The following is a 10,053-nucleotide window of genomic DNA, read 5'->3' as shown; positions in this document are numbered from 1 at the left end:
ACATTAAGGGAAAAAGTATTCCTAGAAAAGTAAAATATTCTGAAAACAGTCCGAAAATTACATGATTTAATATATGGCTGAAGATTGCAACCTTAGTAAAGAATAAAATACTCTTCATAGGAAGAGATGTTATGTTATCTCTATAACATCTATAGATGTTATAGAGATGTGTCTAATATATCTTTAAAAGAAGAAATAATTTAAGCATTTCATGTCTGTCTTCCCACTGACTTGGTTTTTATGACAGCCAACTTCTGACATCTCATTTAGCTATTTGTGAAATTACTAAATACTGACCTTGGAACAGAAATTGAAACATTCTTGTAAGTGTTTAACTGTAGTTGTAACCCCCAGTTCAACATGCCTAACCTCTTCATCACTGAAGTGTATACGAGTATCACTGGTAAAAGTCTAAGAAAATGTACAGACCATTACTGTCATTCTTTGTTCTTGGCTTCCCAGGAGACTTCAAATTCTGCACGAATATTCAGAGTTCCAGAGCAATTACAATAGAATATTAACAGAAGGAGAGCTGATGATTAAATCATTTGGTTGATGATTAAATGTCCTCATGAGTTTAAGTAATTCAGTGTCATCTTTTTTATGACTTTCCTCAAGTTGAATACCCTAAGTGGTTAAAATAGGATCAAACCTCTCAGTGAGTTGGTGTGACAGTGTCTCTGCCTGTCTGTAGGTCCAAAACAGAGGAGAAGTGATGGAACTGTCTTCCTACCACTTTGTTTTGGAGGTTGTGCATTCATTTCCTAGGGCTGGCATAGCAGATGGCTATAAATGAGGTGGCTTAAAATAACAAGCTTATTCTCACAGGATTTTGGAGGCTAGAAGTCTGAAATCAAGATGTTAGCAAGACTGTTTCATTTTAGAAGCTCTGAGGAAGAATCTGTTTCATGTCTAGTTTCTGGCAGTTGCCGGGAATTGTGGCTTTCCTTGGCTTGTGCGTGCAGCACTCCAGTCATCACTAATCTCTGTTTTCAAATGGTGTCTCACTGTGTCTTTAACTGACTTTCTCATAAGGGCACCAGTCATTGAATTTAGGGCCCATTCTAATCCTGCCTGACCTCATCTTAACTAACTATATTTTCAAAGACCATTTTTCTTAATGAGTCTCATTCTGAGGCTCCTGGTGGGCCTTAATTTGGGGGGTGTTAGTCAACCAAGTCCAGAGAAGAAAAGCTTTAAGACAAATCTGTCTTACTATGATGGAGTTTTGAGGTTAACATTATATGTGTTCACCAATATCACAAGTTCTTCTCACCTTTTTGCACTTAAGAAAAACAACATTTGCACCAGGTGGGACTATGTGACTAGTCTCTCCCACAATCTGTGACTGAGGATGATAAGAATTACTATGGGCCTTAACTCCTTAAAAGCTCGTGTGATAATTTCCATGTTCACCTTTATTCTGGTGAAGCCTGAAACCTGGAGTTGAGAAGGAAAGACAACAACATCAAGGATGCCCTTTCTTATTTTAAGTTGACGTATGTAGGTTCTTCAAATGTATGATATGGTAGAGGGCATCCGTTTAATCACTCTGGATAGTGGACCTTATCTGAGTGAGAAATAAACTTTGTTGTATTATACCACTTTGATTTTGGTGGCATTTGTCACCAAAGCGAAATATAGGCAATTCTGATTATTATGTTTCTTCAACTTCTAAAGCATCTTTAAATATAAGTATCAGTTCAGATTAGTCACTCAGTTGTGTCCAACTCTTTGCAACCCCATGGACTGCAGCATGCCAGGCCTCCCTGTCTATTAAAAACTCCCAGAGTTTACACAAACTCATGTCCATTGAGTTGGTGATGCCATCTCATCCTCTGTTGTCCCCTTTTCCTCCCACCTTCAATCTTTCACAGCATCAGGGTCTTTTCAAATGAGTCAGTTCTTCACATCAGGTGGCCAAAGTATTGGAGTTTCCAATGAACACTCAGGGCTTTTCTCCTTTAGCATGGATGGGTTGTATCTCCTTGAAGTCCAAGTGACTTTCAAAAGGCTTCTCCAGCACCACAGTTCAAAAGCATCAATTTTTGGCGCTCAGTTTTCTTTATAGTCCAACTCTCACATCCTTACATGACTACTGGAAAAACCATAGTCTTGACTAGATGGACCTTTTTTGGCAAAGTAATGTCTCTGCTTTTTAATATGCTATCTAGTTTGGTCATAAATTTCCTTCCAAGGAGTAAGCGTCTTTTAATTTCATCGCTGTGGTCATCATCTACAGTGATTTTGGAGCCCAGAAAAATGAAGTCTGCCACTGTTTCTACTGTTTCTCCATCTATTTGCCATGAAGTGGTGGGACCAGATGCCATGATCTTAGTTCTCTGAATGTTGAGTTTTAAGCCAACTTTTTCACTCTCTTTCACTTTCATCAAGAGGCTTTTTAGTTCCTCTTCACCTTCTGCCATGAGGGTGGTGTCATCTGCGTATCTGAGGTTATTGACATTTCTCCTGGCAATCTTAATTACAGCTTGTGCTTCATCCAGCCCAGCATTTCTCATGATTTACTCTGCATATAAGTTAAATAAGCAGGGTAACATTATACAGCCTTGATGTACTCCTTTTCCGATTTGGAACCAGCCTGTTGTTCCATGTCCAATTCTAACTGTTGCTTCCTGACCTGCATACAGATTTCTCAAGAGGCAGGTCAGGCAGTCTGGTATCCCCAACTCTTTCAGAATTTTCCACAGTTTTTTGTGACCCACACAGTCAAAGGCTTTGGCATAGTCAATGAAGCAGAACTAGATATTTTTCTGGAACTCTCTTGCTTTTTTGATGATCCATTGGATATTGGCAATTTGATTTCTGTTTCCTCTGCCTTTTCTAAAACCAGCTTGAACATTTGGAAGTTCACGGTTCACATATTGTTGAAGCCTGGCTTGGAAAATTTTGAGCATTACTTTACTAGCATGTGAGATGAGTGCAGTTGTGCAGTAGTTTGAACATTCTTTAGCATTGCCTTTCTTTGGGACTGGAATGAAACCTGACCTTTTCCAGTCCTGTGATCACTTCTGAGTTTTCCAAATTTGCTGGCATATTGAGTATAGCACATTTACAGCATCATCTTTTAGGATTTGAAATAGCTCAACTGGAATTCCATCACCTCCACTAGCTTTGTTCGTAGTGATGCTTCCTGAGGCCCACTTGACTTCACATTCCAGGATGTCTGGCTCTAGGTGTGTGGTCACACCATTGTGGTTATCTGGGTCATGGACATCTTTTTTTGTTTAGTTCTTCTGTGTATTCTTGCCACCTCTTCTTAATATCTTCTGCTTCTGTTAGGTCCATACCATTTCTGTCATTTATTGGGTCCATCTTTGCATGACATGTTCCCTTGGTGTCTCTAATTTTCTGAAGAGATCTCTAGTCTTTCCCATTCTTTTGTTTTCCTCTATTTCTTTGCATTGGTCATTGAAGAAGGCTTTCGTATCTCTCCTTGCTATTCTTTGGAACTCTGCATTCAAATGGGTATATATTTTTTTCTCCTTCGTTTTTCACTTCTCTCCTTTTCACAGCTATTTGTAAGGCCTCCTCAGAGAGCCATTTTGCTTTTTTGCATTTTTTTTTCCTTTAGATGATCTTGATCCCTGTCTCCTGTACAATGTCACGAGCCTCCGTCCATAGTTCATCAGGCACTCTGTCTATCAGATCTGGTCCCTTAAATCTATTTCCCACTTCACTGTAAAATTGTAAGGGATTTGATTTAGGTCATACCTGAATGGTCTAGTGGTTTTCCCTATTTTCTTCAATTAGATTACAAATTAATCAGTAGTCTGAACTTGAAAAAATATATAGATACAGTTTTAATCCAGCATTTTTATTTGATAATTAAATTTCATCTTTCCTTGAAAATTAAATTTCATTCACGGTTATTTGCTGAATACATTTATATTGAGGACTACCTACATGTACATATTTAGAAAAGATTTGATTTATATTACGTTTGGCACTTTGCAACATGGGCAAATAAAATCAAAGATTGGTGCTAACTCATAAAAAAGCTATTTGTGCTGAAAGTTATGACATATATTTTTGTCATTTAACTATTATAAAATTCCCAGTGGTACCACACATTGGCAGGAAATAAAATTTTAAAATATGTTGTTTCTATACAGAAAAAATTGTTGAGCTGTGCTTTAAACCCTAGAACTTAGCTCCAAAAGAAAGACTTTTATTATTGAAAATATCATAATCTATAGATAGTCTTACATTGGCTGCAGAGAATGCTGTGACGTTTCAGATGTATGTTCAACTTTCAGCTCCATAATGAGTTTATTTTGAGTCTATTTATATACAGTTCACTTGAAGGGCAAAAACAAGAAGTTATACACAAATGGCAAGGGTCCAAAACTGATGTCAGTTAAGCAATGCTTTTATGTGCAATACAACCCCCTGCTGGGATGTCTGGAGTTCATTCTAGAACGTTACATAAAAACTCATTACTAAAAGACAATGTGAAAACTACTTTAAAATGGAAAGAATTACATGTATTTCTCAATAAGATTGGCCTAGAAAATGTTTCAGAGGTGAAAGGGCAGTGTTCATTGACCTGAATATGCTTATCTATGGAACTGCTAAATCTGACATAGCATAGTAAATAGTCTGACCCTCTAGAAAGCTGGCTGATTAAACAGCTTTATTAATGTGTCATGAGACAGACTGTCAAGGGTGACCTTCTATTCTCAAAAGCATTTTTTATCTCAAAGGTCTCTCAAAAACACCTGTGTGCTTATTGGCACAAGTGACCTGGAAAGGATCAAGATCTTCTAGAGGCCTTGAAACCAATCTGATCTCTTGACATCACTCAAAATGAAGATGACCTTGAGTTCAGTGAGATATTGCATTGCCCTTAACACAACCCCATAATCCTGGCTACTGTGGATTTGAAGAGCTCATTTGAGCCTGCTTCATGTCCTATTCACAGTCCTGAAATATAGCCTAAGTTGTGTTCATTCTCCCATGATTGAGATTTTTCTAGAGTTGGATGAGCAATGATGAATCACATTATCACACAAATGTCTTTATATTCGTGAAACTTACACTCAAATGGGGAAAGCAGGCAAACAATAGATAATTATTATAATAGATAAAAATTATGATTTACAAAATGCTTTTATGAAAGATAGAGGGAATACACGATGAAGTTTTTCTGTATCTCCTTACCTCACCTAAAGGAACTCAAGCTGATAATACTTTAACAACTGGGAAAACCCCAGTTAGCATTGCAAATAGAAGATCTTTACTTCCGTATATTTAGCCTGTCTTTTCCTGCCAACATGCATAATTTAGGATGTGTGATTTGTTATTGTTAAAACCTGCAGTTGTTCAGTCACTCAGTCATGTCTGACTCTGTGATCCCATGGACTGCAGCACACCAGGCTTCCCTGTCCTTCACTATTTCCTGGAGTTTGCTCAAGCTCATGTCTATTGCATCAGTGATGCCATTCAACCATCTCATCCTCTTTTGTCCCCTTCTCCTTCAGCCTTCACTCTTCCCCATCATCAGGGTATTTTACAATGAATCAGCTCGTTTCAGCTTCATCATCAGTGTTTCCAATGACTATTCAGGACTGATTTCCTTTATGATTGACTGGTTTGATCTCCTTGCTGTTCAAGGGACTGTCATGAGTCTTCTCCAACACCACAGTTCAAAGGTGTCAGTTCCTTATCTCTCAGCCTTCTTTATGGTCCAACTCTGATATCCGTACATGACTACTGGAAAAACCATAGTCTTGACTATATGGACCTTTGTCAGCAAAGTAATGCCTCTGCTTTTTAATACACTGTTGAGTTTTGTCATAGCTTTTCATCCAAGGAGCAAGCATCTTTTAATTTCATGGCTGTAGTCATCATCTGCAGTTATTTTGGAGACCCCCAAAATAAAGTTTCTCACTGTTTCCCCATCTGTTTGCCATGAAGTGATGGGACCGGATGCCGTGATCTTACTTTTTTGAATGTTGAGTTGTAAGCCAGCTTTTTCACTCTCTTCTTTCACTTTCATCAAGAGGCTCTTTAGTTCCTCTTCACTTTCTGCCTTTAGGGTGGTATCATCTGTGTATCTGAGCTTACTGATATTTCTCCCTGCAATCTTGATTCCAGCTTGTGCTTCATCCAGCCTGGCATTTTTCATGATATACTCTACATATAAGTTAAATAAGCAGGGTGACAATATGCAGCCTTGGTGTACTCCTTTCCCAATTTGGAACCAGTTCATTGTTCCATGTCCAGTTCTAACTTGTTTCTTGACCTGCATATAGGTTTCTCAGAAGGCAGGAAAGATGGTCGGGTATTCCCATCTCTAAGAACTTTCCACAGTTTGTTGTGATCCACACAGTCAACGACTAGCACAATGAAGCAGAAGTAGATGTTTTTCTGGAATTCTCTTGCTTTTTCTGTGATCCAACAGATGTTGGCAGTTTGATCTCTGGTTCCTGTGCCTTTTCTAAGTCCTGCTGTACATCTGGAAGTTCTTGGTTCATATACTGTTGAAACCTGGCTTGGAGGATTTTGACCATCACCTGATAGCATGTAAAATGAGTGCAATTGTGTGGTAGCTTGAACATTCTTTAGCATTGACCTTCTTTGGGGTTGGGATGAAAACTGACCTTTTCTAGTCCTTTGGCCACTGATGAGTTTTCCAAATTTTCTGGAATAATGTGCAATGCTTTCACAACATCATCTTTTATGATTTGAAATAGCTTAGCTGCAATTCTATCACCTCCACTAGCTTTGTTTGTAGTGATGCTTCCTAAGGTCCCTTGACTTCACACTGCAGGATGTCTGGCTCTAGGCGAATGATCACACCATCATGGTTATCTGGGTCATTAAGATCTTTTTTGCATAGTTCTGTGTATTCTTGCCACCTCATCTTAATATCTTCTGCTTCTGTTAGGTCCATACTGTTTCTGTCGTTTATTGAGCCTATCTTTGCATGAAATTTCCATTGATATCTCTTAATTTTCCTTAAGATATCTTTAGTCTTTCCCATTCTGTTGTTTCCCTCTACTTCTTTGCATTGTTCACTTAAAAAGGCTTCCTTATATCTCCTTGCTATTTTTCAGTACTCTGCATTCAAACGGGTATATTGTTCCTCTTCTCCTTTGCATTTTGCTTCTTTTCTCAGCTATTTGTAAGGCCTCTGCAGACGACCATTTTGAATTTCTTTTTCTTGGGAATGGTTTTTATCACTGCCTCCTGTACGAACCTCCATCCATAGTTTTTCAAGGACGTTGTCTATCAAATCTAATCCCTTGAATCTATCTGTCATTTCTTCTGTAAAAGCAAAATGTCTGTTTTTTCAGAAGAAATGGAATTCAGAAACATCATCATATACTCTCCCATCTCTAATTGTATTAATTCTGAAGTACTGAAGACACTTAGATAGGGAAAAAATGGATGTGGAATACATCTCCAGTTATATTTATTCTGAAGTACTTAGGTGGGGAAACAGTAGATGGGGAAACAGTGGAAACAGTGGCTGATTTTATTTTTTGGGGCTCCAAAATCACTGCAGATGGTGACTGCATCCATGAAATTAAAAGATGCTTGCTCATTGGAAGGAAAGCTATGACCAACCTAGACAGCATATTAAAAAGCAGAGACATTACTTTGCCAACAAAGTTCCATCTAGTCAAAGCGGTGGTTTTTCCAGTAGTCACATATGGATGTGAGAGTTGGACTATAAAGAAGAGCACCGAAGAATTGATGCCCTTGAACTGTGGTGCTGGAGAAGACTCTTGAGAGTCCCTTGAACTGCAAGGAGATACAACCAGTCCATCTTAAAGATCAGTCCTGAATATTCATTGGAAGGACTGATGTAAAGGACTGAATATTCATTGGAAGGACTGATGTAACCAGTCCATCCTAAAGATCAGTCCTGAATATTCATGGAAGGACTCTAATACTTTGGTCATCTGATGCGAAGAACTGACTCATTGGGAAAGACCCTGATGCTGGGAAAGATGGAAGGTAGGAGAAGGGGACGGCAGAGGATGAGGTGGTTGGATGGAATTACCAACTCGATGGACATGAGTTTGAGTAGGCTCCAGGAGTTGGTGATGTTCAGGAAAGCCTGTGTGCTGCAGTCCATGGGGTCACAAAGAGTCGGACATGACTGAGCGACTGAACTGACTGGCTTCATTGCTTCAGCTTGAATGCTGTCCAGTTTGCATCTTGTTTGAGCTCCTCATATATCTTGAATCTTCTTATCCACAGGCAACTCATAGGTGCCATTTCATGTTCCAGACAATTACCCAAGATCCTCTCATGCTCTGCAGAAGTCTGATCCCATCTCTATTTGCCCTTCTTACATAAAGTACTGCTACCCCAACAGTCATCCCCACCTGAAGTCAGTCTGAACCCTCTGATATATGGATCTCGATTTTTCTTTTCTCAATCCCAGCCATATATACTCAGGTAGATATCAGAATCTCCAGTTGCTTTGTGAGGGAAATGTCAGCAGTAACCTCAGCCACAGGAAAAATGATCATTGTCTCTAAGTGATGCACTAGCCCATTTAACACCAGTGCCTGTGAGAACAAAAGGATTAGACTATCAGTCCTAAGTCCTTATCTCATTATTGCTGCTGCTGCTGCAAAGTCGCTTCAGTCGTGTCCGATTCTGTGCAACCCCATAGCCGGCAGCCCACCAGGCTCCGCCGTCCCTGGGATTCTCCAGGCAAGAACACTGGAGTGGGCTGCCATTGCCTTCTCTGTATCTCATCACTATGGCTTCCTAAAACTGATTTACCCTGATGCCTGGTGGCCTTTGGCTGCTGTTGTCTCTGCCAATCTGGACGTTTCCCAGCTGTCTTTAGTGAGCAGTCTGTCCTCTCTTCTGCTGCCTTTGGCTCTGACTTCATTGTTCTGGTCCTCGGTCTGTTTGCTTTGACCTTAGTTATCTATGAGATAGTTGACTCTTAACTGTGATCTGATTGTCTTATTTTTCTCCTATCCTTCCTCTCTTGACTTTCCACGTTTGATGACCTGTCTGTCTGTGTTTTCCACTGATATTTATATTTGGCACAACAAGATAGTTAGCTTTGTTAAGTAAAGGTGGGTCCTGGGTTTTTAGTCCTAAAAATTATGGTTGGACATATGAAATTCTCATTATATTTTCCAGGAAGCCAAGTATTTCTTTAAGTTATATGGTTTGAGGGCATAAAAATTATTACTGGTTTACAGTCAAACTCATTAGTGATGACGATTAATCATAGTAAGAGGCCAAATTAAAACTATAGCATTGTTTAGAGTTTAAAATGGGGAAACAAGTCTCCTTGGATTACCAAGGGGGATTTACTTTCCTAAATGTTCTGCAGGTAGTTTAAACTAAACATGTGCAATGGAGTAGTATTTTGAAGATTATTTATATGCTTTTTTATTTTGCCTTTCAGAGTACAAGACCATTGTCTTGGTTTGCCTGAGGCAACAGTATGCCAGTGAGACATTAAGATTTGTTACAGAGGGAATACTAAGAGAATATGCCCAAAAAATAAAAATGAGAAAGTAATAAAGAAGTATTTATAAGAAAGGCTTCTTAGAGTTGAGGTAAATGCTGGTAGTGTCCTGCCATAATTATAAATCACACTATTAGTTATGCTAGAGCGAGGAGTTCTATTATTTTTATATTTCCTATATTTTCAAATAAACAACACATTCTGAAGGAATCGTTTTAGAGCTCTCCTGTAATGTATAGAGCATGACACTCCCCTCCGTGGAGTCTTGGCCCAATGGATTTTGGAAGGAAGGAAGAGAGAGGAAATTAAAGCACCCAAACGTGGTTCCACATGTTCTCTTCTTAGCAAAGCTTTGCCCAAAGAGAATTGGAAAAGAGACAACACTGGAAGGAAGCTCCTGTTTCCTATTGAGACTTCAGGGAGAGGATTCTTGCCAGGTATTGGGTAAACAGTTGGTAAAAAATCCCTTCAAAGTGAGCTGCTCAGTGTAGCCTTTAAGGGTAAAAAATAATCTGAGGATGTGCTTTTCTAAGGCACCCTTGATTCTCATACGGATCTTGTCAGAAATGGGTCGCCATTGC

Source organism: Cervus elaphus, chromosome 3 (assembly GCF_910594005.1).
Source record: "Cervus elaphus chromosome 3, mCerEla1.1, whole genome shotgun sequence".
NCBI classification, from domain to species: Eukaryota; Metazoa; Chordata; class Mammalia; order Artiodactyla; family Cervidae; genus Cervus; species Cervus elaphus.
Note: the sequence above shows the minus strand (reverse complement) of the source record.